Raw genomic sequence first — 27,663 nt, 5'->3', positions numbered from 1 at the left:
CAAGCGGCACAACACATGCTGAATATACCGTACCATGCGATATACCATAAACGGATGGCATAGATCGTTCCTAACTGAGGTGAAGGGTGCCTGGGAGGCTGGCTTACTTGTTAAGCTGCGGCGATGATGTTTAGGTCGTGACAGCTTCCGGAACACAATGCTTCCTCCTGTTTGATGATATTATGATGGCAGTGTTTCTGGTGAGGCCGTCTCGGTTGATGTTCCGGCCGTATCTTTCCGCACGTGCTCTTTTGGGGCACGTCAGCCAAGGACATTGTCCAGAACCTTGAAAGCAGGGTGGGAATGACACCAACGTAGTTCGATTGCTTTAGAAACCTGCAGTCTCCTACGTCACAACGCAGTTGGTACACGACGTTGGTTCGTTTCACGGGGTCAGAGTTGGCTGCTAGATTATTTTTCACGAAGAATTGGGTGACCTTCCTGTCTTGATAGTAGGTGGTGACCGGCATATTGCTGTCCCGATTGACTGGTTTGACGTTTTCAGATCTTATTTTCTTGAGGATTCGCTAATGCGTTATTTTATGACGCAGATGTGGTACAAGAAATAATATCAAGCTGAAATACAGGGGGACACCAAAAAGCGGGCTGTGTGAGTGTTCACTTTTAACATGCGCCCGGTTGGCTTGTTGGATTCCCTCCCCTCGGGTGAGGGTCAAGTTGACCGCCCTGAAATCTCAAAAACTCAGAGGGCTTAAGACACCAAATTGACTGGGTGTGCTGGTCTGTAAAGAAACTCACTGAGGTCAAATATTTAAGCTCCTATGTCATGAATTTTGTGCCAAACAATGTCAAGCTCCACATTTGTGTTCAAACTGCCCCAGAACAAAACACCTGCTCTACGCAAAAGGTCACATGCTTATTTAAGGCTAGCTACCTTTTCCGACCTTAGAAGGTTTTGGTGACCAAAATCATAGAACACTGCATTGAGTTTTGCATCAGAATAAGCGACAAAGTTAACGCTGGGTAACACGTCCTAAAAACGAAATGTTGACCTGAGTGAGCTTAGGCCAGTGATCTATTCTGGCTTTTAAGAAGACCACTGAAAACGTCTAATGTGGTTCTTGTAATGAATCATTCCGAAGTGAGCACCGGAAATTACTTCATACAGCAAGCCGTAGAGCGATAAAATACGTTGGTTTTAATCCTTGGCCGACCTCTCTACCTGACCCAAGGTCAATGAACTTCGGATACTCAATTGATTCGCTGCCTAAAAAGTATCTTATGGAGCGAGGTTGTGGCGGTGGAGCAGGATACAGCGGTACCAAAGGTGCTCAGATGAATAAGGCCTTGTCAAACAACTGAATGAGGTTAACAGTGCAGTCAGCAAAAGGCATCCGCTGAATGGCATGGAGGTAAGATCAATGTGCAGACTGTTTGGTGCATGGGTGTGCCAGCATAGCCCAGACCACGCTGGGCTGAAGTTCCTGGTGTTTTGTTTGCATATGATCACCATCACAGCATTATGATTTCTTCAGTATTTCTATCAGATTTACTTTCTTCCCTCATGGCGAGGTCAGAATTCTGAGGGCTTTTGTAGGTGTTGATACCATGGGAAACCTGTGCTAGAATCCTTAGGCTGCATAGTATTGATATTTTTGTCAAACCTGTTAAAAATACTTCCATGCAGTATACCAATTTATAATTCATGAGCATTCATTGCTTGTTGGAGGCCATTAACAATGAAGGGGCAACAGCTGAATCCCAGTCATTGCTCCTGCATATAAGTGCGCTGCTTCTGAAGCCAGAAATGAGGTTCAAAGGGATTCAGATGTGTAGACCCTCACATCAGATGTGTAGACTCAGACGTGTAGATTCAGATGTGTAACAATATACAAGATCAATTTAGTTTTAGATGTGAGCATGACCAGAAAGTGCTGGAATGTACATTGTTGCGATGCGTGTTGGTATTATGATCAGGTGATGCATGTTGCGAATCAATCAGCCTTTATGGTGTAAGCAAATGAACCATTCTCAATGTGTGCACATGTTTGTTAATGCAGGCACACATATATGCTTTTAGGTGTGAGATCCAGTTGATGCTTAAAAGAAATTCTCAATTTTGTTTTGTTCGCAAAAAACTTGGTTCATCAAACTGATCTAACCTCATGCAATTCCACGGTAAGTATGCCATGCTTTCACTCGTGAAAAAAGACGAGGAAGATTGGATGATGCATCAGGGTATCGAAGAGGCATTCATGTGTGAAACAATACGCACATTTCACCCATCTTCGCCAGACACGTCCTTCCTTGCTGCTGAAAATCCATGTCCACATCTCCCACGCGCGAAGCCGGAGCGGCGGCAACGTTATACAAGACGCACAAAGCACCCGCCGTTTCAGCGCCAATTATTAGCAACGTCTGTCGCAGGCGCGCCAAACTCGTATTACACACTGGGATTATATAAACGTCTTGATAAGTGTTTTCTTTCCTTATGCACCCCAATGTCCGCACGTACACAACGTTTGAACCGTAACGTAGTCGGGTCACCACCACTTGTCGACAGGTCACAGTCGCCTCGGTCAGTGTGGACTTGAGAGGTTCTATGAAAACGCTTGCTTACGATGCTAGGTCTCCGTGCTATAAACGACTTATTTTTTACGTGTTGTCTTGGAACACCACCAAGATATGGACTATAATGAAATACGTTTGGAAGTAGCACTGCAACTGCTCACCACTCAAAAGAAGTTATCTGTGAAATGCGCAAAAATTGTGGGAATCTCGTTTTTACGTCAATGTTAACATACCTTAATAGCAAGCGAATACCGCTGCCCTACGACAGGTCGACCTACTGCCCTACGGCAGTAGGTCGACAACGGAGTGTTAGATGAAACGAAGCATCTCTAAGATATTTTTTAGGCAGAGCATCAATTGAATGACCAAAGTCCATTGATCTTGGGTCAGGTAGGGAGGTCGGCCCAGGATCAAAACCAACCTGTTTTGTCGCTATACGGCTTGCTGCATGAAGCAGTTTATGGTGCTCACCTCGGAATGATTGATTACAAGAACCGCATTAGACATTTTCAGTGGTCTTCTTAAAAGTCGGAATAGGTCACTGACCCCAGCTGACTCAGGTCAACATTTCGTTTTTAGGAACTTACTACCTAGCGTTAACTTTGTCGCTCATTCGAATGCGAAACTCAATGCAGTGTTCTATGATTTTTCAGAGATGCATGGCTTTGTATAACACCGCGTTTTTGCATCGGATTGAACGATTCCCTAGAAATTGACTTCGCTGAATCCGTGGCCTGACTTTGACCTGCCGTAGGTCGATGACCTTACGAGTTGTATCTAAATTTTCTGGTCCAAACGAGCCGCTATTCAATTGTCTACAGCCATGAAAAAATTGAACGGATACGCTGCAGTTCGAAAGCCATTCCAGAAAACTTTGAGGGGTCAATTTGACCCCCACTTGAGGGCGTGTTAATGCACTCTCGTTGACGTCCACAAATTCGTTTCCATTCATACGTACTAGTGGTCGTCAAGGAGATATAGACTGAATTGAAGTAATGACTGACGATTGCTGCTTGCTTTGTCCCCTGAATGTTCCTGAACTCTTACAACTATGGCTCGCTGCCTCAAACAAAACAATGAAAAGTGGAGCATAATTGACAGACAATTTGAATTTACTGCTCATCGTTGTTCCCACACTCAGATGACGTTGAAGTAATGATGTTTTTTCTCCTTTCTGCTTCTTATTTGACAGGGAATAAAGCTATCAGTGCTGACATATGCATGAAGCAGGGCATCTCGTTAGCCGTAATCGGGGTTCTATGGGTCATCGTGACATAGCATGATTTAGCACCTGAGTGCATCTAAAGCTACAAACAACTTTCCAACCTGATTCGTAAAACGATGCATCTCCTCAGACAAAAGCAAGAAACACATAACATCAGCGCATTTTCCCAGATGCAACCATGCTATGAGACAGCACGTTGCACAAACGTAACACTGCGAGCGCAAAGTGTGAGCTGTTAGCACACTTGTTGCTACAAGCGGATGGCGCCAGTTGCCTCCAGTTGAATCATTCTCGACTATTTAAGACCATGGTTGAATGCCGTGTCATCAGTACCTTGCCAGCAGCCAGCGCTAAGAACCTTCCGTTCTTACAAGTTTCTTTCCGTTGCCTTACAAGTTTCTTACGTTCCTTCCACTATGCTCCGTTGTGGCCTCCTGGTCCTGTGCTTGGTCGTGGCCGCCACGGCTAATCCCGCTAAGGTGGGAGTGAAAGGACACACCCACCAGTACTCTGACGGATGCGTATAATGCCATGAACACCGACGGCGACGACTGGCGTCACCACGGCCGAACTCAACGCTTATACCGCCACCCTGAATTCAGACGCAGCAGCGATCAAGTCGGATGTGGGAAAGCTGGCCGATGATGCCTCCCGACGCAAGTGAGGCACATGCAGTGTCACCCGGCGGAGTGGCGAGTCCACCACCGGCCAACCATGGAACAACTCCGTCAGGAATCAGAAGACTTTTCGGAGAGGAGGAAATGTATGAAGAAATGGCGACGCTTTTTCATCAACTAAGAAAACAATCGTCAGATGTTGGGCAAAATTGATCTTGATTGATCCCAAATGATCCCAATGATCCCAAATTGATTGATTGATTGATCTCTTGATCCGTTGGCCATGGTAAAAGACAGCCCGTAATGTTTCGAGCGAGGTCTCAGGATACGAAATATATGTGTTAATACAGACCCATCTGTTACCACCAATGTGAAAAGTTTCACATGAGTTATCCTTTCGCAAGTCACATCACTGATATTTTGAAGAAGTGGTTTAGTCTGGCCGTTGCTACCTATGGACTTCCAAAAGTGCGATGATCATAGACACGATGATGACACATGATGTCCATAACATGCCAGATTTTACTAGTTGCATTTTTCGAAGTCCCTGCCACACGTTGTCAGTCAGAGGTTACAGTCCCTGAAAGAGGTCGTGTGGAGACAAGTGGCCCGAGTCGACCAAGAGCGGTTCTTGAGGGGTCCGAAGAGGGGCCCAAGGGTCTCTGGAGACCAGAGATCAAGGGCCCGAGTGGAAAGCTAAACGACCCAAAATTGTAGATGAAGATCACATGTAAGACGCGCGCCCGTAGAGCCATGATCCCAAATGTCAGATAGAGATCATCTTGCATCTGTTGGACACACCTGAGACAGAGCATTTGGAGATCACCAGCACCGAACAGTCGGCTCCGTGCCGGTCTGAGATCGGGGAGCCCATTAGCCAGGCAGGGACACGGCCGATCCTGCGACTTCCACTGGTCCGTGATCACACTAATGTGGGGCTCGTGTGACGTTCAGGGGCCCACAGTGCCTAATAGCGTATTCCGTGTCAACAAGGGGCCTCGGGTTGTTCGAGAAGACTTCTTCGCCATAGACGGGGACGAGACTCGAATAACGGAAGGCGTCTTGTGTTGGCCCTGACACTCTGACAACGAAGGGAAATATGACAGGTTATGATGATTACTTTCATTGAGGCAATGGAATGGTTTTGTGTCAGTCAGGGTGCCAGTTCCGAATTGTCTGCACTCCAGTCCAATTCCAGCATGGTCCTGTTAAGGCGAACTGGAGTCTATGTACCTATTACTGGACCACCGGAGGCGATAAGAGACCTTTCTGCGTTAATGCTGTGTTCTTGTACCGATCGAAGGGAAAAACTGCGCGATCATGAGGCCTTCATGTCAGAAGGCGGACCCATGAGATATGATGCTATCCGTCATGACCGAGCGAGGTTGGGGCGGTTGGAGCAGGATAGTAGGGTGACCACCACCTGTCGACAGGCCACAGTCACCTCGGTCAGTGAAAACTTCAGAGGCTCTATGGAAACGCTTAAGTACGATGCTAGGTCTCCGTGGTACGAACGAATTATTTCCTTTTGCAAAGGAGTTGTCTTGGAATACAACCAAAATATGGTCTATATGAAATAGCTTCGAGGGAGCACTGCAACTTCTTCACCACCCAAGAGAGCTCAAAGTATCTGTAAAGTGAGCAAAAATTGTGGAAATCTCCTTTTCTGCATCAATATTAATATACTATTATAACAAGTGATTAACGCTGACCTACGGCAGGTCGACCAACTACCCTACGGCACAACACTGACCCACAGCAGGTTAAAGTCAGAACACGGTTTCAGCGAAGTCAACGTCTATGGAATCGCTTAATCTGATGGTACAACGGTGTGTTAGATGAGGCCAAACATCTCTAAGATACTTTTTAGGCAACGCATCAATCGAATGACCAAAGTCCATTGACTATGGGTCAGGTAGGGAGGTCGGCCCGAGATTAAAACGAACCTGTTTTATTACTCTACAGCTTGCTGTATGAAGTAGCTCCTGGTGCTCACTTCGGAATGATTGATTATAGGAACCGCGTTAGGCATTTCCAGTGGTACTCTTAAAAGTCAGAATAGGTCACTGACCTAAACTGACTCAGGACAATAATTCGTTTTCAGGAGCGTACAACCTAGCGTAAACTTTGTCGATTATTCGAATGCAAAACTCAATGCAGTGTTCTATGATTTTCGTAGCCGTGACATTCTAAGGTCGAAAAAGGTCACCGGCTTTAAAAGAGAATGTGACATTTTGCTTACAACAGGTGTCTAGTTATGGGGACACATCGCATACAAATGTGGAGTTTGACATTGCTTGGCACCATATTCATGACCTGGGAGCCTGAAAACTTGACCAAGTGAGTTGATTTACAGACCTACACACCCTGCCAATTTAGTGTGTCTAGCCCCCTTAGATGCTGAGATTTCAAGGCGGTCAACTTGACCCCCACCCGAGAGGAGGGAATCCAACAAGCCAACCGGGCGTGTTAAAGTGAACACTCACACAGCCCGTTCTTTTGGTCTCAATCTGTGTTTAATTTTGATATTGTTTCTGATACCACATCTCTGTCACAAAATCACGCATCAGCGCATCCTCAAGAAAATTAGATATGAAGGCATCAAACCAGTTAAACAGGACGACAACATGACGGTCACCACCTACTATAAAAACAACAATGTCACCCAGTTCTGAATGAAAAATAGTTTAACAGTCAACTCTGACCCCGTGAAACGAGCCAACATCGTTTACCAGTTTCGTTGTGACATAGGCGATTGCAGGTTTCTAAAGGAATCAAACTACGTTCTTGTCATTACCACCACAATTTCAATGTGGTTGACAATGCACTTGACTGATGTGCCCGAAGAGAGCACGTGCGGAAAGAACACGGGCGGAACACTAACCGAGACGGCTTCACCAGAAACACTACCATCATAATATCATTAAACAGGAGGAAGCTTTGTGTTCTGGAGGCTGTCACGATCAAAACATCGTCACCGCAACTAAACAAGTAAGCCAACCACGCAGGCACCCTTCACCTCAGTTAGGATCGATCGATAGCATCCATATATGGTATTATCGCACTATTCAGCACGTGTTTTGCCTTTGCATTCTTCTGCTCCTAAGAAAAAATGCCGACCACATAAGGTAGATCCTATAAATATGGTGAATGGAATTGAAGTTGATGAAACCTAATTGCTATACCTTACTGGTTATACCTACCTGTAATATATTATGATATATTCGTCACTTCTATACGGCGTGCGTTTGCCTTCGAAAATGGAAATTTAATCTTGAAACTCAAGTAAAGATTAATAGATACCAAACATCGGCAAGCTTCTTTTCAATCCCAATGATGAGGAGGGAGCCATAATCAGAAAAACTCGAGCAAGGACAGCAAAAACATGACAAAATATACCTGCACTTAAGTCTTTAACAGCACTTGCATAGAACACAATCTGCTGCCTAAATGCATACAAATATATATATATAATATATATATATATATATATATATATATACATATATATTATATATACACGTGTCATATATTTATTTGCATATGTGATAGTCTCTTATGGCGTGCGAGCTGGCCATTGTTTGCATGCAAAGTGACGCCTGATGCCGAGTTACACAAATTCGTTTCCATGCACGACACGCATCTTTAAGATGCAATAAGATATAGATTGCATCGCATCGTAGTGAAAGTTCACAACTGCTCCTTGTATAATACCCTTCATGTTGGACATCTCATAAACGGTTAATCTCTGAAAAATTCAATTTTTGAAAATAAAATATCGAAAATTGTGCATCACCAGATAGTTTTGAATATATTTCTCAGCATCCTCTCGACCATGAAGCTCAAATAATCGTTCATTTTTCTCTTCTGGTCTTGCTTATTTGAACGGAGATAAAGCTATGCGTAACCGCCTTATGCATAAAGCAAAGCGTTCTGCCTTGCCGCAAGCCACGTCCTACGGGTCATCATGACATAGCGAGATTCACGACCCGGCTGCAGTTAAACCCACAAATAGGTATTTATCATGTAAATCTTAAACCACCTATCTCCCCAGACAAAACCGAGTAACACATACCGACGCATTTTCACAGATGGCACTATGCTATGAGATAACGGTTTCAACATGTTGATATGCTGTTGATTGCGTCATTCCTTCCCACTGCAGAGCGTCTTTCGGCTCCCATTCTGGCGACACGGGACGGGATCCCATGGCCGATACCTTAGAGGGAGGCATCCCTTAGAGGGATGCATCATATCACATGGGCCCGCCTCCTGACCCGAAAGGCTCTAAGATCCGCACACTTTTCCCTTGGATCGGTACAAGAACACGCATTAACGCAGCAAGGTCTCTGATCGCCTCAGGTGGTCCAGTAATAGGTACATAGACTCCAGTTCGCCTTAACAGGTCTAGGCTAGAATTGGCATGGAGTGCAGACAATTCGGAATTGGCACCCTGACTGACACAGAACCATTCTATTGCCTCAATGCGAATAATCATCATAAGCTCTCAGGTTTTCTTTCATGTCCAGAGTGTCCCGACCAACACGAGACGCCTTCCGTTATTCGAGTCTCGTCCCCGCCTCTGGCGAACAAATCTTCTCGAGCAACTCGAGGCCCCTTGTTGACACGGAATACGCTATTAGGCACTGTATGCCTCTGAACGTCACAGGAGCCCCGCATTAATGTTTTCACGGACCAGTGTAAATCGTAGGCTCGGCCGTGTCCCTGCCTGGGAAATAGGCTCCCCAATCTCAGACCAGCACGGAGCGGACTGTTCGATGGTGGTGATCTCTAAATGCTCTGTCTCAGGTGTGTCCAACAGCTGCAAGATGCTCTCTAACTGACATTTGGGATCATGGCCCTACGGGCAGGTGTCTTAAATATGACCTACCACCAACACTCTTGGCCGTTCAGCTTTCCATTCGGGCCCTTGATCTCTGGTCTCCAGAGACCCTTGGGCCCTCTTCGGGCCCCTCAAAAACCGCTCTTGGTCGACTCGGGCCACTTGCCTCCACACGACCTCTGTTAGGCACTGTAACCTCTGACTGGCAACGTGTGACAGGGACTTCGAAAAATACAACCAGCACAACTTCGCTTGTTAATGTCGAAAATCATGTGTTCTTATCATGTCTATGATCATTGCACAGCTAGGAGTACACAACTAGCAGCGGTTAGACTATACCCCTTTTAAAAGAAATCACTGATGCGACTTGCGCAAGGATAGACACGTATGAAACTTTGCACGTCGAGTGGTAGCAGACGGGTCTGTATTGACACATTTATTTCGTATCCTAAGAACTCGCTCGAAAACATTACGGGTCATCTGTTTCCATTCGTCACGGGATCAAGAGAGCCCATGTCGCACAACATCTGGCGACTGTTTTCTTAGTTGGTGAAAAAGCGATGTCATATCTTGAGACATTTCCTGCTCTCAGAAAAGTCTTCTGATGCCTGACGGAGTTGTTCCATGACCGGCCAGTCGCGGACTCGCCACTCCGCCGGTGACGCTGCATCCGCCTCACTTGCGTCGGGAGGCATCATCGGCCAGCTTTTCCACATCCGACTTGATCGCTGCTGCGTCTGAATTCAGGGTGGCGGTATAAGCGTTGAGTTCGGCCGTGGTGACGCAGTCGTCGCCGTCGGTGTTCATGGCATTAAACGCCTCCGTCAGAGTCAAGTGCGTGTGTCCTCGCACTCCCTCAGTGGTGGGATTAGCCGTGGCGGCCACGACCAAGCACAGGACCAGGAGGCCAAAACGGAACATAGTGACGGAACTTGTTTGCGCTGGCTGCTAGCAAGGTACTGAAGATACGGCACTGAACCACCGTCTTAAATACGACAGAAATGAGTCAACTGGAGGCAACTGGCGCCATCCCTTGCAGCAACAAGTGTACTAACAGCAGCGCACTCTGCGCTCGCAGTGGTACGTTTGTGTAACATGTTATCTCACAGCATGGTGCCACCTGTGAAAATGCGTCGGTGTTGTGTCACTGGGTTTTGTCTGGGGAGATATGTGGTTTTAAGTCTTAAATGGGAAATAGCGGTGTGTTGGTTTAGCTGCAGCCAGGTCGTGAAACTCGCTATGTCATGATGACCCGTAGAACGCCGCTTACTGCAGGCAGTACGGACAGCTTTATTCCGTGTCAGATAAGTGGAAGCAGGAAAAGAAAAATGAACAGTTATTTCACCTTCATGCTCGATATGATGCTGGGAAAGAACTTCAAAATTCTCTGGTGATAATGCACAATTTTTGATTTTTTGTTGAGAAAACTATTTTTTTCACCAGTCACAGACTTATGATATGACCAACATGCAATGTTTTATACGAGGAGCAATCATAAGCTTTTACTAAGATGCAATGCAGCTATATCCCATTGCATCTTAAAAATACCTGTCGTGCATGGACACAAATTTATGTAACTCGGCATCAGGCGTCACGCATGCATGCAAGCAGTTGCCAACAAGCGCGCATTTACAGCCTATCACATACGCCTATAAATATCATACATAGATGCATATATTTTCATATATTCATATATATAAATAAATTGGTACATTTAGGTAGCAAATTTTCTTCTTTCAAGTGCTGTTATAGACTTCAGTGTCGGTGCATTTTATAAGGTTTTTTTGCTGTCCTTCCTCGAGCTTTGTGATTATGGCTCTCTTCACATCATTTAGATTGAAAAGTAGCTCGCCTATGCTTGGTGTCTATTATTGTGACTAAAGTTTCGTGTGTTCACTGTGTGAACACTGTGTTCACTGTGTGAGTGTTCACTTTAACACACGCCCGGTTGGCTTCTTGGATACCCTCCGCGCGGGTGGGGGTCAAGTTGACCGCCTTGAAATCTCAGAAACTCAAAGGCTAGAGACACCAAATTGACCGGGTGTGTTGGTCTGTAAATAAACTCACTGGGGTCAGATTTTCAGGCTCCTAGGTCATGAATTTCGTGCCAAGCAATGTAAAATTCCGCATTTGTGTTCAAAGTGTCGCTAGAACTAAACATCTGTTCTAAGCAAAAGGTCACATGCTTTTTAAGGTCAGTTACCTTTTCAGACCTTGGAAGATTATGGTGACGAAAACCATAGAACACTGCATTGAGTTTGCATCAGAATAAGCGACAAAGTTAACGCTGGGTAATACGTTCCTAAAAACGAAATGTTGACCTGAGTGAGCTTAGGTCAGTGATCTATTCTGGCTTTTAAGAAGACCACTGAAAAGGTCTAATGTGGTTCTTGTAATGAATCATTCCGAAGTGAGCACCGGAAACTACTTCATACAGCAAGCCGTAGAGCGATAAAATACGTTGGTTTTAAACTGGGGCCGACCTCCCTACCTGACCCAAGGTCAATAGACTTTGGTGATTCATTTGATGCTCTGCCTAAAAAATATCTTCAGGCCACAGTCACCCCGGTCAGTGAAGACTTCAGAGGCTCTATGGAAACGCTTAGGTACGATTTTAGGTCTCCGTGGTATGAACGAATTATTTCTTTTTGCAAAGGAGTTGTCTTGGAATACAACCAAAATATGGTCTATAATGAAATAGCTTTCGAGGTAGCACTGCAACATCTCACCACCCAAGAGAGCTCAAAGTATCTGTAAAATGTGCAAAAATTGTGGCAATCTCCTTTTCTGCATCAATATTAATATACTATTATAACAAGTGAGTAACGCTAACCTACGGCAGGTCGACCTACTACCCTACGGCACAACGCTGACCCACAGCAGGTTAAAGTCAGAACACGGTTTCAGCGAAGTCAACGTCTATGGAATCGCTTAATCTGATGGTACAACGGTGTGTTAGATGAGGCCAAACATCTCTAAGATACTTTTTAGGCAACGCATCAATTGAATGACCAAAGTCCATTGACTATGGGTCAGGTAGGGGAGGTCGGCCCGAGATTAAAACCAACGTGTTTTATTACTCTACAGCTTGCTGTATGAAGTAGTTCCTGGTGCTCACTTTGAAATGATTGATTATAGGAACCGCGTTAGTCATTTCCAGTGGCACTCTTAAAAGTCAGAATAGGTCACTGACCTAAACTGACTCAGGACAATAATTCGTTTCCAGGAGCGTACAACCTAGCGTAAACTTTGTCGCTTATTCGAATGCAAAACTCAATGCAGTGTTCTATGATTTTCGTAGCCGTGACATTCTAAGGTCGAAAAAGGCCACTGGCTTTAAAAGAGCATGTGACATTTTGCTTAGAACAGGTGTCTAGTTATGGGGACACTTCGAACACAACTGTGGAGTTTGACATTGTTTGTCACAAAATTCATGACCTGGGAGCCTGAAAATTTGACCACGTGAGTTGACTTACAGACCAACACACCTGATCAATTTGGTGTCTCTGGCCCCCTTAGATGCTGAGAATTCAAGGCGGTCAACTTGACCCCCACCCGAGCGGAGGGTATCCAACAAGCCAACCGGGAGTGTGTTAAAGTGAACACTCACACAGCCCGTTTGTTGTCTCAATCTGTGTTTAATTTTGATATTGTTTCTTGTACCACATCTCCGTCACAAATTCACGCATCAGCGTATCCTCAAGAAAATTAGACATGAAAACATCAAACCGGTTAACCAAGACGACAAGATGACGGTCACCACCTACTATAAAAACAAAAATGTCACACAGTTCTGAATGAAAAAATAATTTAACAGCCAACTCTGACCCCGTGAAACGAACCAACATCGCTTATCAATTTCGTTGTGACGTAGGCGATTGCAGGTTTCTAAAGCAATCAAACTACGTTCTTGTCATTACCACCACACTTTCAATGTGGTTGACAATGCACTTGGCTGATGTGCCCGAAGAGAGCACGTGAGGAAAGAACACGGGCGGAACACAAACCGAGACGGCTTCACCAGAAACACCATCATCATAATATCATCAAACAGGAGGAAGCTTTGTGTTCTGGAGGCTGTCATGATTAAAACATCGTCACCGCAACTAAACAAGTAAGCCAACCACGCAGGCACCCTTCACCTCAGTTAGGATTGATCGATAACATCCATATATGGTATATCGCACTATTCAGCACGTGTTTTGCCTTTTGCATTCTTCCTAAGAAAAAATGCCGACCACATAAGGTAGATCCTATAAAATATGGTGATGAAATTGAAGTTGATGAAACCTAATTGCTACTACCTTACTGGTTATACTTACCTGTAATATATTATGATATATTCGTCACTTCTATACGGCGTGCGTTTGCCTTCGAAAATGGAATATTTAATTTTCAAACTCAGGTAAAGATTAATAGATACCAAACATCGGCAAGCTTCTTTTCAATCCCAATGATGAGGAGGGAGCCACAATCAGAAAATTCGAGCAAGGACAGCAAAACATGACAAAATATACCTGCACTTAAGTCTTTAACAGCACTTGCATAGAACACAGTCTGCTGCCTAAATGCATAAAAAATGTATATACATACATATATATATATATATATATATATATATATATATATATATATATATATATATATTATATATATATATATATATTCATATTGATGCATATATTTATTGTCGTATGTGACAGGGTCTTAATGCATGCTAGTTGGCAATTTTGTTGGCTTGCATGCATGCGTGACGCCTGACGCCGGGTTACATAAATTTGCGTACATGCACGACACGTATTTTTTAGATCCAATAGAATTTAGCTGCATTGCATCTCAGTAAATGCTTATGATTGCTCCTTGTGTAATACATTACATGTTGGTCATCTCATAAGACTGTGACTGGAGAAAAATGCAATTTTCTCAACAACAAAAAATCAAAATTTGTGCATCATCACCAGATAATTTTGAAGTTATTTCTCAGCATCATATCGAGCATGAAGCCGAAATAACTGTTCATTTTTCTCTTCCTGCTTCTACTTATCTGACACGGAATAAAGCTATTCGTACTGCCTGCAGTAAGTCGCGTTCTACGGGTCATCATGACATAGCGAGTTTTACGACCTGGCTGCAGTTAAACCCACAAAGAGCTTTTTCCCATTTAAGTCTTAAAACCACATATCTCCCAAGACAAAACCCAGTGACACAACACCGACGCATTTTCACAGATGGCACCATGCTGTGAGATAACATGTTACACAAACGTACCACTGCGAGCGCAGAGTGCGCTGCTGTTAGTACACTTGTTGCTGAAACGGATGGCGCCAGTTGCCTCCAGTTGACTCATTTCTGTCGTATTTAAGACGGCGGTTCAGTGCCGTATCCTCAGTACCTTGCTAGCAGCCAGCGCAAACAACTTCCGTCACTATGTTCCGTCTTTGCCTCCTGGTCCTGTGCTTGGTCGTGGCCGCCACGGCTAATCCCACCACTGAGGGAGTGGGAGGACACACGCACTTGACTCTGACGGAGGCGTTTAATGCCATGAACACCGACGGCGATGACTGCATCACCACGGCCGAACTCAACGCTTATACCGCCACCCTGAGTTCAGACGCAGCAGCGATCAAGTCGGATGTGGAAAAGATGGGTGATGACGCCTCCCGACGCAAGTGAGGCGGATGCAGCGTCACAGGCGGAGTGGCGAGTCCGCGACTGGCCGGTCATGGAACAACCCCGTCAGGCATCACAAGACTTTTCGGAGAGGAAGAGATGTCTGAACAAATGGCAACGGTTTTTCACCAACTAAAAAACGACTGTCAGTTGCTGTGCGGCATGGACTCTCATCCGGTGGCCAACTTGAGCAGGCGGCGCGTTATGTTTTCGAACGAGTTCGTAGCATACGAAATAAACGTGTCAACACGGGCCTGTATATTACTGCGCAGCGTGAAAAGCTTGCCATGTGGTTATCCTCACGCGCTTCGCATCATTGATATTTTTGAAAGGGACGATAGTCTGATCGTTGCTGTTATGAACTTCTAAAAGTGCGATGAACGTACACACGGTGATGACATATGATGTTCATAACAGGCCAAATTTTGCGATTTGCATTTTTCGGAGTCCTGACACATTGTCAGTCAGGAGTCAGAGGGGCAAGGTAGACGATAGAATGGGCCATCAGATTGGTGTACGTTTTTGCGCCACGACACGCGGCGCGTGCACACTTGTTGAAAAACAATAGAACTGGCCGTTTTTGACGCTTTCGAAGCCCCGTTCACACATGATGTTTGTAACAAGTCAAGTCTACATCTCGTAAGCTTAGAACGGTTTTGGTCTAGGTAGAAAGGAACGCATTCTACAGAGCTGGTAACAGTTCGTTTTCCATTCATAGAAGATATTTTGCCAAGATAGTTATACTTAGCGACAAAAGTGTTGCCTGAAAGGGTACTATGGCGTTGGTGTTGAGTTTACCACTACGTGTTGCTTAAACAGCGGTAAACATTAGCTGCTTAGCGGACCACCGCAGTGCTTGACCTACCACGCTGCCCAGTTGGGGAAAAGACATGCAATCCTGCATGGCAGGGTCGTCATAAAGTGTCACTCCAGGGGTTTTTGTCCAGGCCCGAAGAGGGCACCAAGGGGTTTCTGGACACCAAAGACCAGGGGCCCGGATGGAAAGCTGAACCACCCAAATTGTTGGATGTAGGCCACATGTAAGTCGCTCGCCGTCGGACCATGATCCCAAATGTCAGTTAGAGAGCAGCTCTTCGAGCTCAGGAGCTCTTCAGGAAGCGCATTAGACATTTTAAGTGGTTTTCTTAGTAGTCAGAATGGGTCACTGACCTAAACTTACTCAGGCCAATATTTCTTTTTTAGCAACGTTTTACCTAGCGCGAACTTTGTCTCTTCTTCGAATGCAAAACTCAATGCAGTGTTCTTTGATTTTCGTCACCATGACCTTCTACGGTCGAAAAAGGTCAATATCCTTCAATGAACATGTGACCTTTTGCTTCGAACAAGTGTCTAGTTCTGGATACAATTTGAAGACAAATTTGGAGCTTGGCATTGTTTGGCACAAAATTCATGACCTGGGAGCCTGAAAATTTGGCCAAGTGAGTTGATTTGCAGACCAACACACCCTGCCAATTTGGTGTCTCAAGCCCTCTTAGTTCCTGAGATTTCAAGGCGATCAACTTGCCTCCCACCCGAGCGGAGGGAATCGAACATGCCAACCGGGCGCGTGTTAAAAGTGAACACTCACTCAGCCCGTTTTTTTTGGTCTCCATCCGTATTTAATTTTAATATTGTTTCTCGTACCACATCTGTGTCACAAAATCACGCATCATTCCCTCTTTACATACCATTTGGAACGATTTCAACTGCATGGAGCAATTCCGCAAAATTGGTGCTCTTTTTAAAGCCCGTATATTTTGGTCTTCTTTACATTCATTACATAAGAATGTACCAAAACCTCCTGAAAATTTTTGACAGAATGGAGGCGTCGTGTGAAGACAAGAATATATATGCGCTTGGTAAGTCCCGAGGTGTGATTTCACATGGTCTGATCAACTCAGTGAAAGGAAACAAGAGAAGCAGGCCGTTTCCAACATGTCAGAAATTTATGTTCTGCTCACATTTGAACCAGCATTTGCACAAGGTGCATTTACCTATTGTTAAGTTGTTGGTGTATTTACCGGTTCTTTGGACTGTCAGCATGGCCTTGAGAATTCAGGAATGATTTGCGAGGTTAGGTTAGGAACTTTTTCGTGATCTATATTATGGGCCTCTTTTATCAGAACGTAATCAGACCGTTGTGCTGTGGCTAACGTGGTCATCACGCAGGTCGCAGAAGCCGTGTTGCTTTTGTCTGACGCCGACGCGTATGTAACACTTGTTATGTCTACTTCTCCTTCTTGCACATGCTACTTCTTGATACACATGGACGCGTCAACAGCAGCATGCACTCCAATCAAATAGTGTGTGACCCGTTGCGTCATCGTTAACATCATATCTACTACCTGCCAATATCAGCAGGTCGCCTAGCGTGACACTTCCTCACGACCCTGCCATGCAGGAATTGCGTGGGTTTTCCCCAACAGGGCAGCGTGGTTGGTCAAGCAGTGCGATTGTCCGCTAAGCAGCTAATGTTTAACCGCTGTTTAAGCAACACGTAGTGCAAACCCAACAACAACGCCATAGTACCCTTCCAGGCAACGCTTTTGTCGCTAAGTCTGCCTTTCTGACAAAGTATATTCAATGAATGAAAGACGACCTGTTACCTCCTCTGTAGAATACATCCTTTCTATGTAGACCAAACCGTTCTAAGCTTACGAGATGTGGACTTGACTTGATACAAACATCACGTGTGGACGTGGCGTCAAAGTGTCAAAAACGGCCAGTTCCATTGTTTTTCAACACGTGTGCACGTGCTGCGTGTCACGTGACGCAAAAACTTACACCAGTCTGATGGCCCATTCTATCGTATGTCTTGCCCCTGTGACCCTCTGACTGACAACATGTGTCAGGGACTCTGAAAGATGCAAATCGCAAACTTTGGATTGTAACGAACATCATGTGTCATCACCGTGTCCATGATCACCGCACATTTAGGAGCTCATAACTAGCAATGATCAGACTATCGTGCCCTTTAAAAATATCAATGATGCAAGCGCGTGAGAATAAACACATGGCAAGCTTTTCACGCTGCCCGGTAATATACAGGCCTGAACTGACACGTTTATTTCGTATGCTACGAACTCGTTCGAAAACATATCGCGCCGCCTGCCTCAATTTGGCCACCGGATGAGAGTCCATGCCGCACAGCAACTGACGATCGTTTTTTAGTTGGTGAAAAACCGTTGCCATTTGTTCAGACATCTCTTCCTCCCGCGAAAGTCTTGTGATGCCTGACGGTGTTGTTCCACGACCGGCCAGTCGCGGACTCGCCACTCCGCCGGTGACGCTGCATCCGCCTCACTTGCGTCCGGAGGCGTCATCGCCCATCTTTTCCACATCCGACTTGATCGCTCTGCTGCGTCTGAACTCAGGGTGGCGGTATAAGCGTTGAGTTCGGCCGTGGTGATGCAGTCGTCACCGTCGGTGTTCATGGCATTAAACGCCTCCGTCAGAGTCAGGTGGGTGTGTCCTCCCACTCCCTCAGTGGTGGGATTAGCCGAATGCGGCCACGACCAAGCACAGGACCAGGAGGCCAAAACGGAACATAGTGACGGAAGTAGTTTGCGCTGGCTGCTAGCAAGGTACTGAGGATACGGCACTGAACCACCGTCTTAAATACGACAGAAATGAGTCAACTGGAGGCAACTGGCGCCATCCGTTGCAGCAACAAGTGTACTAACAGCAGCGCACTCTGCGCTCGTAGTGGTACGTTTGTGTAACATGTTATCTCACGCATGGTGCCATCTGTGGAAAATGCATCGGTGTTGTGTCACTGGGTTTTGTCTGGGAGATATGTGGTTTAAAGACTTGAATGGGAAATAGCGGTGTGTTGGTTTAGCTGCAGCCAGGTCGTGGAAACTCGCTATGTCATGATGACCGTAGAACGCCGCCTACTGCAGCAGTACAGATCGCTTTATTCCGTGTCAGATAAGTAGAAGCAGGAACAAAAATGAACAGTTATTTCACCTTCATGCTCGATGTGATGCTGGGAAAAGAACTTCAAAATTCTCTGGTGATGATGCACAATTTTTTATTTTTTTTGTAGAGAAATTTAATTTTTTTCACCATCACAGTTTGATGAGATGACCAACATGCAATGTGTTATACAAAGAGCAATCATAAGGTTTTACTAAGATGCAATGCAGCTATATCCCATTGCATCTTAAAAAATACGTCGTGCATGGACACAAATTATGTAACTCGGCATCAGGCTTCACGCATGCATGCAAGCAGTTGCCAACTGGCGCGCATTTAGAGCCTATCACATACGCCTATAAATATATGCATACATAGATGCATATATTTTCATATATATTCAATATATATATATATATATATATATATATATCTATATAATAAATGAATTGGTACATTTAGTGTCAGCAAATTTTCTTCTTTGCAAGTGCTGTTATAGCCTTCAGTGTCGGTGCATTTCATAAGGTTTTTTGCTGTCCTTGCTCGAGCTTTCTGATTATGGCTCTCTTCTCATCAGTTTAGATTGAAAAGTTGCTCGGCCTATGCTTGGTGTCTATTGATGTTACTAAGTTTCGAATTAGATATCCATTTTCCAAGGCCGACGGCATACCGGATGTAAATGACGAATATATGATCATATATCAAAGGTAAGTAGAACCAGTAACGTAAAAACAATCAGGTTCATTAACTTCAATTCGATTACCATCTTTTATGTGATTTACCTTAGGTGGCCGGCATTTTTTCTTAGAATCACAGGAATTCAAGCGGCAAAACACATGCTGAATGTACGATGCCATGCGATATACCTTAAACGGATGGCATCGATCGTTCCTAACTGAGGTGGAGGGGTGCCTGGGAGGACTGGCTTACTTGTTTAGCTGCGGTGACGATGTTTAGGTCGTGACAGCTTCCAGAACACAATGCTTCTTCCTGTTTGATGATATTATGATGGCAGTGTCTCCTGGTAAGGCCGTCTCGGTTGATGTTCCGGCCGTATCTTTCCGCACGTGCTATTTGGGGCACGTCAGCCAAGTAACTTGTCAAGCACTTTGAAAGTGTGGGTGGTAATGACACCAACCAATTATTTCTTAATGTTATTAAAAAATCCAATTAATGTTAATTTATTTCTCAGCATCCTCTCGAACATGAAGCTGAAATAATCATTCCTTTTTCTCTTCATGCTCCTACTTATTTAACACGGAATAAGCTATCCGTAGTGTCTTATGCATGAAGCAAAGCGTTCTGCCTGCCGAAACCGGCGTTCTACGGGTCAACATGACATATCGAATTTCACGAACTCGCTGCAGCCAAACCCACAAACAGCTATTTTTCAATTAAGTCTTAAACAACATACCTACCTAGATAAAACCAAGTAACAAAAAACCGACACATTTTCACAGATGGCATCATGCTATGAGATAACATGCTCAACATGTTGGATAACATGCTGTTGATAACATCCTTCCGTTCCACCGCGGAGCGTCGTTCGGTTCCCGTTCTGGCGACACGAGACATGATTCCCTGACCGATACAGGGGGTCCTTAGAGGGATGCATCATATCACATGGGCCCGCCTCCTGACACAAGAGGCCTTACGATCACCGCAGTTTTCCCTTCTATCGGTACAAGCACCCGCATTAACGCAGAAAGGTCTCTTATCACCTCAGGTGGTCCCGTAATGGGTCCATAGACTTCCGGTTCGCCTCAACGGGTCTATGCTGGAATTGGCATGGAGTGCAGACAATTCGGAACTGGCACCCTGACTGACACAGAGCCATTGCATTGCCTCAATGTGAATAGTCATCATAACCTCTCATGTTTTCTTTCATGTCTAGAGTGTCCCGACCAACACGGGACGCCTTCCGTTGTTCGAGTCTCGTCCCGGCCTCTGGCGAACAAAGCTTCTCGAGCAACTCGAGGCCCCTTGTTGAAACGGAAAAAAGCTATTAGGCACTGTATGCCCCTGAACGTCACACGAACCCCGCATTAATGTGATCACGGACCGGTGTAAATGGCAGGCTCGGCCGTGTCCCCACCTGGGAAATGGGCTCCTCGATCTCAGACCGGCACGGAGCCGACTGTTCGGTGTTGGTGATTTATAAATGCTCTGTCTCCGGTGCGTCCAACAGCTGCAAGATGCTCTCCAACTGACATTTGTGACCATGACCCTACGGGCAGGTGTCTTAATTATGACCTACAACCACACTCTTTACCGTTCAGCCTCCATGCGGGCCCTTGATCTTTGGCCTCCAGATACCCTTGGGCCCACTCTTCGGGCCGCCAAAAACCGCTCTTGGTCGACCTCGGGCCACTTGCCCTCCACACGACCTCTGTTTGGCACTGTAACCTCTGACAACGTGTGGCAGGTACTTCAAAAAGTGCAACTAGCACAACTTCGCTGGTTAGGAAAATCACGTGTTATTATCGTGTCTATGATCGTGCACGGTTAGGAGTAATACTAGCAGCGGTTAGACTATACCCCTTCTTAAAAGAAATCAATGATGCGACAGGAGTAAAGATTATCGCATCTGAAAATTTTCACGTTGAGTGGTAGCAAACGGGCCTGTATTAACACATTCATTTCGCATCATAAGAACTCGCTCGAAAACATTACGGGCCGTCTGTTCCCATTGGCCAACGGATCAAGAGAGCCCATGTCGCACAACATCTGACGACTGTTTTTCTTAGTTGATGAAAAAGTGATGTCATATCTTGAGACATTCTTCTCCTCCCCGAAAAGGTCTTCTGATGCCTGACGAGTTGTTCAATGGCCGGCCAGTGGTGGACTCGCCACTCCGCCGGTGACGCTGCATCCGCCTCACTTGCGTCGGGACGCATCATCGGCCAGCTTTTCCACAATCCGACTTGATCGCTGCTGCGTCTGAATTCAGTGTGGCGGTATAAGCGTTGAGTTCGGGCCGTGGTGACGCAGTCGTCGCCCGTCGGTGTTCATGGCATTATACGCATCCGTCAGAGACTGGTTGGGTGTGTCCTTTCACTCCACCTTAGCGGGATTAGCCGTGGCGGCCACGACCAAGCACAGGACCAGGAGGCCAAAACGGAGCATAGTGAAAGGAACGTAAGGAACTTATAAGGCAACGCGAATAAACTTGTAAGAGCGGAAAGTTCTTGCGCTGGCTGCTGGCAAGATACTGAAGATACGGCACTGAGCAACCGTCTTAAGCACTTAAAGAATGAGTCAGCTGAGGGCAATTGGCGCCATCCGTTGCAGCAACAAGTGAACTAACAGTTGCACACTTTGCAGCGTGTTACGTTTGTACAACGTGTTATCTCAAAGCATGGTGCCATCTGTGAAAATGCGCAAATGCTGTGTGTTCCTTGTTTTTGGCTTAGAAGATATATCGTTTTACGAATTAGGTTGGGAAAAAGTTGTTTGTTGCTTGAGCTCAGCCAGGTAGAGAATCATGCTGTGTCATGATGACCAACAGAACACCGCTTACGGCCGGCAGAATGCTCTGCTTCACGCATAAGACAGTATTGATAGGTTTATTCCTTATCAAATAGTTATGAAAAAAGGAGAGAAAAATGGAAAATTCGTTCGGCTACATATCTTGGGCGGGATGATGATGAGCTATTAATTCGAAATCAAGCGACCATCATGCACAATTTTTACTTTCTTATTTTTGAAGCAGCGAGCCACAGTTTTATGAGGTGACCAACATTAAGGGTATTGTTGACGTAGTGCGACGCAGTACGGGTCGTGGTATCTAACTTGTGACCTTAGAGACCTATGTCCTGTTCAAATACGTTTATGATTGCAAAGGTGGCCCGACTGGAGACGCCCATAGGGATCTGCGACCAGCGCTGCGTGAGCCAGGGTTGTCCTTGTTCCTCTCAGAGGCGCCGGCATTCGACAAAAAGTCGTCTGTCTATCCCACGGTGTCATTCACGCTCGCCTTGTCATGCATTGTCGCTCGCATCCAGATGTGACCAGAGCCCGATTTCTGACATGTTTTGTTCTGACATGAACCCTCTGCTTCTGATATTTTCTTCCTCCGAATGGATCGACCATGAAATCAAAATTAATCCTCCCGCTCCAGGCGAGTGTCGCGGCCGCGGGGGCGAGGAGAGGAGTAGTAACAATAAGACTCGGAGAGCCGCCGGCGCGAGGGCGGGCATGCCGGCGGGACGGACTGTGTGGAGTGCCTGTGACGATTGTCAAATGCAGAAGTGACTTTGGACGTACTGAGTGTACCAGTGGGCCGGAGGAGAGGCACCGAACAGCAAAACTTACATGTTCACAAAAACCATTGTCAGCGGTGGGCCAATACGGCTCCTCATAGCTATTCCCTCCATCTGTCTGTAGAGGGATTGATAGAATGGATCTCTCCAACACTGGGGATAGTCTGTACCTCAACACCTTGCCCACGGTCCAAAAGACTGGCAAATAACTTTACATCAAGTACACTCAATACATCAACTATTACACCAAACACTCCATACGCACTTCAAATTTTACATCACGCCAATCTGAGGCCCTCTCATCTTGCCCTTCAAATCAGCTGACCCCATGAAAATCAAAATGACGGCATTTTACGCACAGCTTTTGAGGGCACAATGCCTTGCCTCTAACAAAGCAGCTGCCACAAAAGGATGAAACAAAATGTACTATTTGTTCGCATCAAGTGGATGTCCACTTAGCATGATTGAAGAGGGAAATACCTTACCAAAACATCCTCCAGACGATGTACACAGACGACACAGCCACATTCAAACCATGGAAGCCATGTACAATTTATAGTGCGTCATCAACCACAAAACCGCATTGGAATGTAGTAAGAAATGGTGCATGTAATAAATAACATAAATTCTCCAGAGCGCCTAAGTAAAAATAACTACTAGTTGTGCCAAAGCTGATTCCCTAAAGAACTATTCGTGTGGCCTGTTGATAGAAGTGCCACCTACATCAACCATATTTTTACGTGAGCTACCATGTTTTATGACTCTGATATGGGGCGTAAACCATCATGAATCTATGTTTTACTGTAGACTGCTAACATAGGAGAGAAATAACACAAAGCTGCATGATAAGTTGCATTCCGCACTTCTGAAACGGATTTACACAGATAGAAACCCGTGTATTCATTCAGGTTCAAAGTACAGCAACTCTTAACGCCGGCTCAGCTGATTCGGCTTCAGCAGACGGAAGACAGGTGTTGTTGAATGACCGAGCGAGGTTGTGGCGGTGGAGCAGGATACAGCGGTACCAAAGGTGCTCAAATGAATAAGGCCTTGTCAAACAGCTGAATGAAGGTTAACAGTGCAGTCAGCAAAAGGCATCCGCTGAATGGCATGGAGGTAAGATCAATGTGCAGACTTTTTGGTGCATGGGTGTGCCAGCATAGCCCAGACCACGCTGGGCTGAAGTTCCTGGTGTTTTGTTTGCATATGATCACCATCACAGCATTATGATTTCTTCAGTATTTCTATCAGATTTACTTTCTTCCTCATGGCGAGGTCAGAATTCTGAGGGCTTTTGTAGGTGTTGATACCATGGGAAACCTGTGCTAGAACCCTTAGGCTGCATAGTATTGATATTTTTGTCAAACCTGTTAAAAATACTTCCATGCAGTATACCAAGTTATAATTCATGAGCATTCATTGCTTGTTGGAGGCCATTAACAATGAAGGGGCAACAGCTGAATCCCAGTCATTGCTCCTGTATATAAGTGCGCTGCTTCTGAAACCAGAAATGAGGTTCAAAAGGATTCAGATGTGTAGACCCTCACATCAGATGTGTAGACTCAGATGTGTAGATTCAGATGTGTAACAATATACAAGATCAGTTTAGTTTTAGATGTGGGCATGACCAGAAAGTGCTGGAATGTAGATTGTTGCGATGCGTGTTGGTATTATTATCAGGTGATGCATGTTGCGAATCAATCAGCCTTTATGGTGTAAGCAAATGAACCATTCTCAATGTGTGCACATGTTTGTTAATGCAGGCACACATATATGCTTTTAGGTGTGAGATCCAGTTGATGCTTAAAAGAAATTCTCAATTTTGTTTTGTTCGCAAAAAACTTGGTTCATCAAACTGATCTAACCTCATGCAATTCCACGGTAAGTATGCCATGCTTTCACTCGTGAAAAAAGACGAGGAAGATTGGATGATGCATCAGGGTATCGAAGAGGCATTCATGTGTGAAACAATACGCACATTTCACCCATCTTCGCCAGACACGTCCTTCCTTGCTGCTGAAAATCCATGTCCACATCTCCCACGCGCGAAGCCGGAGCGGCGGCAACGTTATACAAGACGCACAGAGCACCCGCCGTTTCAGCGCCAATCATTAGCAACGTCTGTCGCAGGCGCGCCAAACTCGTGTTACACACTGGGATTATATAAACGTCTTGATAATTGTTTTCTTTCCTTATGCACCCCAATGTCCGCAGGTACACAACGTTTGAACCGTAACGTAGTCGGGTCACCACCACTTGTCGACAGGTCACAGTCACCTCGGTCAGTGTGGACTTGAGAGGTTCTATGGAAACGCTTGCTTACGATGCTAGGTCTCCGTGCTATAAACGACTTATTTTTTACTTGTTGTCTTGGAACACCACCAAGATATGGACTATGAATGAAATACGTTTGGAAGTAGTACTGCAACTGCTCACCATTCAAAAGAAGTTATCTGTGAAATGCGCAAAAATTGTGGCAATCTCGTTTTTTACGTCAATGTTAACATACCTTAATAGCAAGCGAATACCGCTGCCCTACGACAGGTCGACCTACTGCCCTACGGCAGTAGGTCGACAACGGAGTGTTAGATGAAACGAAGCATCTCTAAGATATTTTTTAGGCAGAGCATCAATTGAATGACCAAAGTCCATTGATCTTGGGTCAGGTAGGGAGGTCGGCCCAGGATCAAAACCAACCTGTTTTGTCGCTATACGGCTTGCTGCATGAAGCAGTTTATGGTGCTCACCTCGGAATGATTGATTACAAGAACCGCATTAGACATTTTCAGTGGTCTTCTTAAAAGTCAGAATAGGTCACTGACCCCAGCTGACTCAGGTCAACATTTCGTTTTTAGGAACTTATTACCTAGCGTCAACTTTGTCGCTCATTCGAATGCGAAACTCAATGCAGTGTTCTATGATTTTTCAGAGATGCATGGCTTTGTATAACACCGCGTTGTTGCATCGGATTGAACGATTCCCTAGAAATTGACTTCGCTGAATCCGTGGCCTGACTTTGACCTGCCGTAGGTCGATGACCTTACGAGTTGTATCTAAATTTTCTGGACCAAACGAGCCGCTATTCAATTGTCTACAGCCATGAAAAAATTGCACGGATACGCTGCAGTTCGAAAGCCATTCCAGAAAACTTCGAGGGGTCAATTTGACCCCCACTCGTGGGCGTGTTAATGCACTCTCGTTGACGTCCACAAATTCGTTTCCATTCATACGTACTAGTGGTCGTCAAGGAGATATAGACTGAATTGAAGTAATGACTGACGATTGCTGCTTGCTTTGTCCCCTGAATGTTCCTGAACTCTTACAACTATAGCTCGCTGCCTCAAACAAAACAATGAAAAGTGGAGCATAATTGACAGACATTTGAATTTACTGCTCATCGTTGTTCCCACACTCAGATGACGTTAAAGTAATGATGTTTCTTTACTCCTTTCTGCTTCTTATTTGACAGGGAATAAAGCTATCAGTGCTGACATATGCATGAAACAGGTCATCTCGTTAGCCGTAATCGGGGTTCTATGGGTCATCGTGACATAGCATGATTTAGCACCTGGCTGCATCTAAAGCTACAAACAACTTTTTCCAACCTGATTCGTAAAACGATGCATCTCCTCAGACAAAAGCAAGGAAACACATAACATCAGCGCATTTTCCCAGATGTCACCATGCTATGAGACAACACAGTGCACAAACGTAACACTGCGAGCGCAAAGTGCGTAGCTGTTAGCACACTTGTTGCTACAGCGGATGGCGCCAATTGCCTCCAGTTGGCTCATTCTTGACTATTTAAGACCATGGTTGAGTGCCGTATCATCAGTACCTTGCCAGCAGCCAGCGCAAGAACCTTCCGTTCTTACAAGTTTGTTCCGTTGCCTTACAAGTTCCTTACGTTCCTTCCACTATGCTCCGTTTTGGCCTCCTGGTCCTGTGCTTGGTCGTGGCCACCACGGCTAATCCCGCTAAGGTGGGAGTGAAAGGACACACCCACCAGTCTCTGACGGATGCGTATAATGCCATGAACACCGACGGCGACGACTGCGTCACCACGGCCGAACTCAACGCTTATACCGCCACCTTGAATTCAGACGCAGCAGCGATCAAGTCGGATGTGGAAAAGCTGGCCGATGATGCCTCCCGACGCAAGTGAGGCGGATGCAGTGTTACCGGCGGAGTGGCGAGTCCACCACCGGGCGACCATGGAACAACTCCGTCAGGTATCAGAAGACTTTTCGGGGAGGAGGAAATGTATCAAGAAATGGCGACGCTTTTTCACCAACCAATAAAACAATCGTCAGATGTTGAGCAAAATGGGCCCTCTTGATCCGGTGGCCAATGGGAAAAGACGGCCCGTAATGTTTTCGAGCGAGGTCTTAGGATACGAAATAAATGTGTTAATACAGACCCATCCGCTACCACCCAATGTGAAGAGCTTCACATGAGTTTATCCTTACGCAAGTCACATCACTGATATTTTTGAAGAAGTGGTTTAGTCTGGCCGTTGCTACCTACGGACTTCCAAACGTGTGATGATCATAGACACGATGATGACACATGATGTTCAAAACATGCCAGGTTTTG

This window comes from Pollicipes pollicipes, unplaced genomic scaffold (assembly GCF_011947565.3).
Source record: "Pollicipes pollicipes isolate AB1234 unplaced genomic scaffold, Ppol_2.1 Scaffold_7262;HRSCAF=8765_pilon_pilon_pilon, whole genome shotgun sequence".
Lineage (NCBI taxonomy): Eukaryota > Metazoa > Arthropoda > Thecostraca > Pollicipedomorpha > Pollicipedidae > Pollicipes > Pollicipes pollicipes.
The sequence above is the reverse complement of the archived record's forward strand: the minus strand, read 5'-3'. Positions refer to the sequence as shown.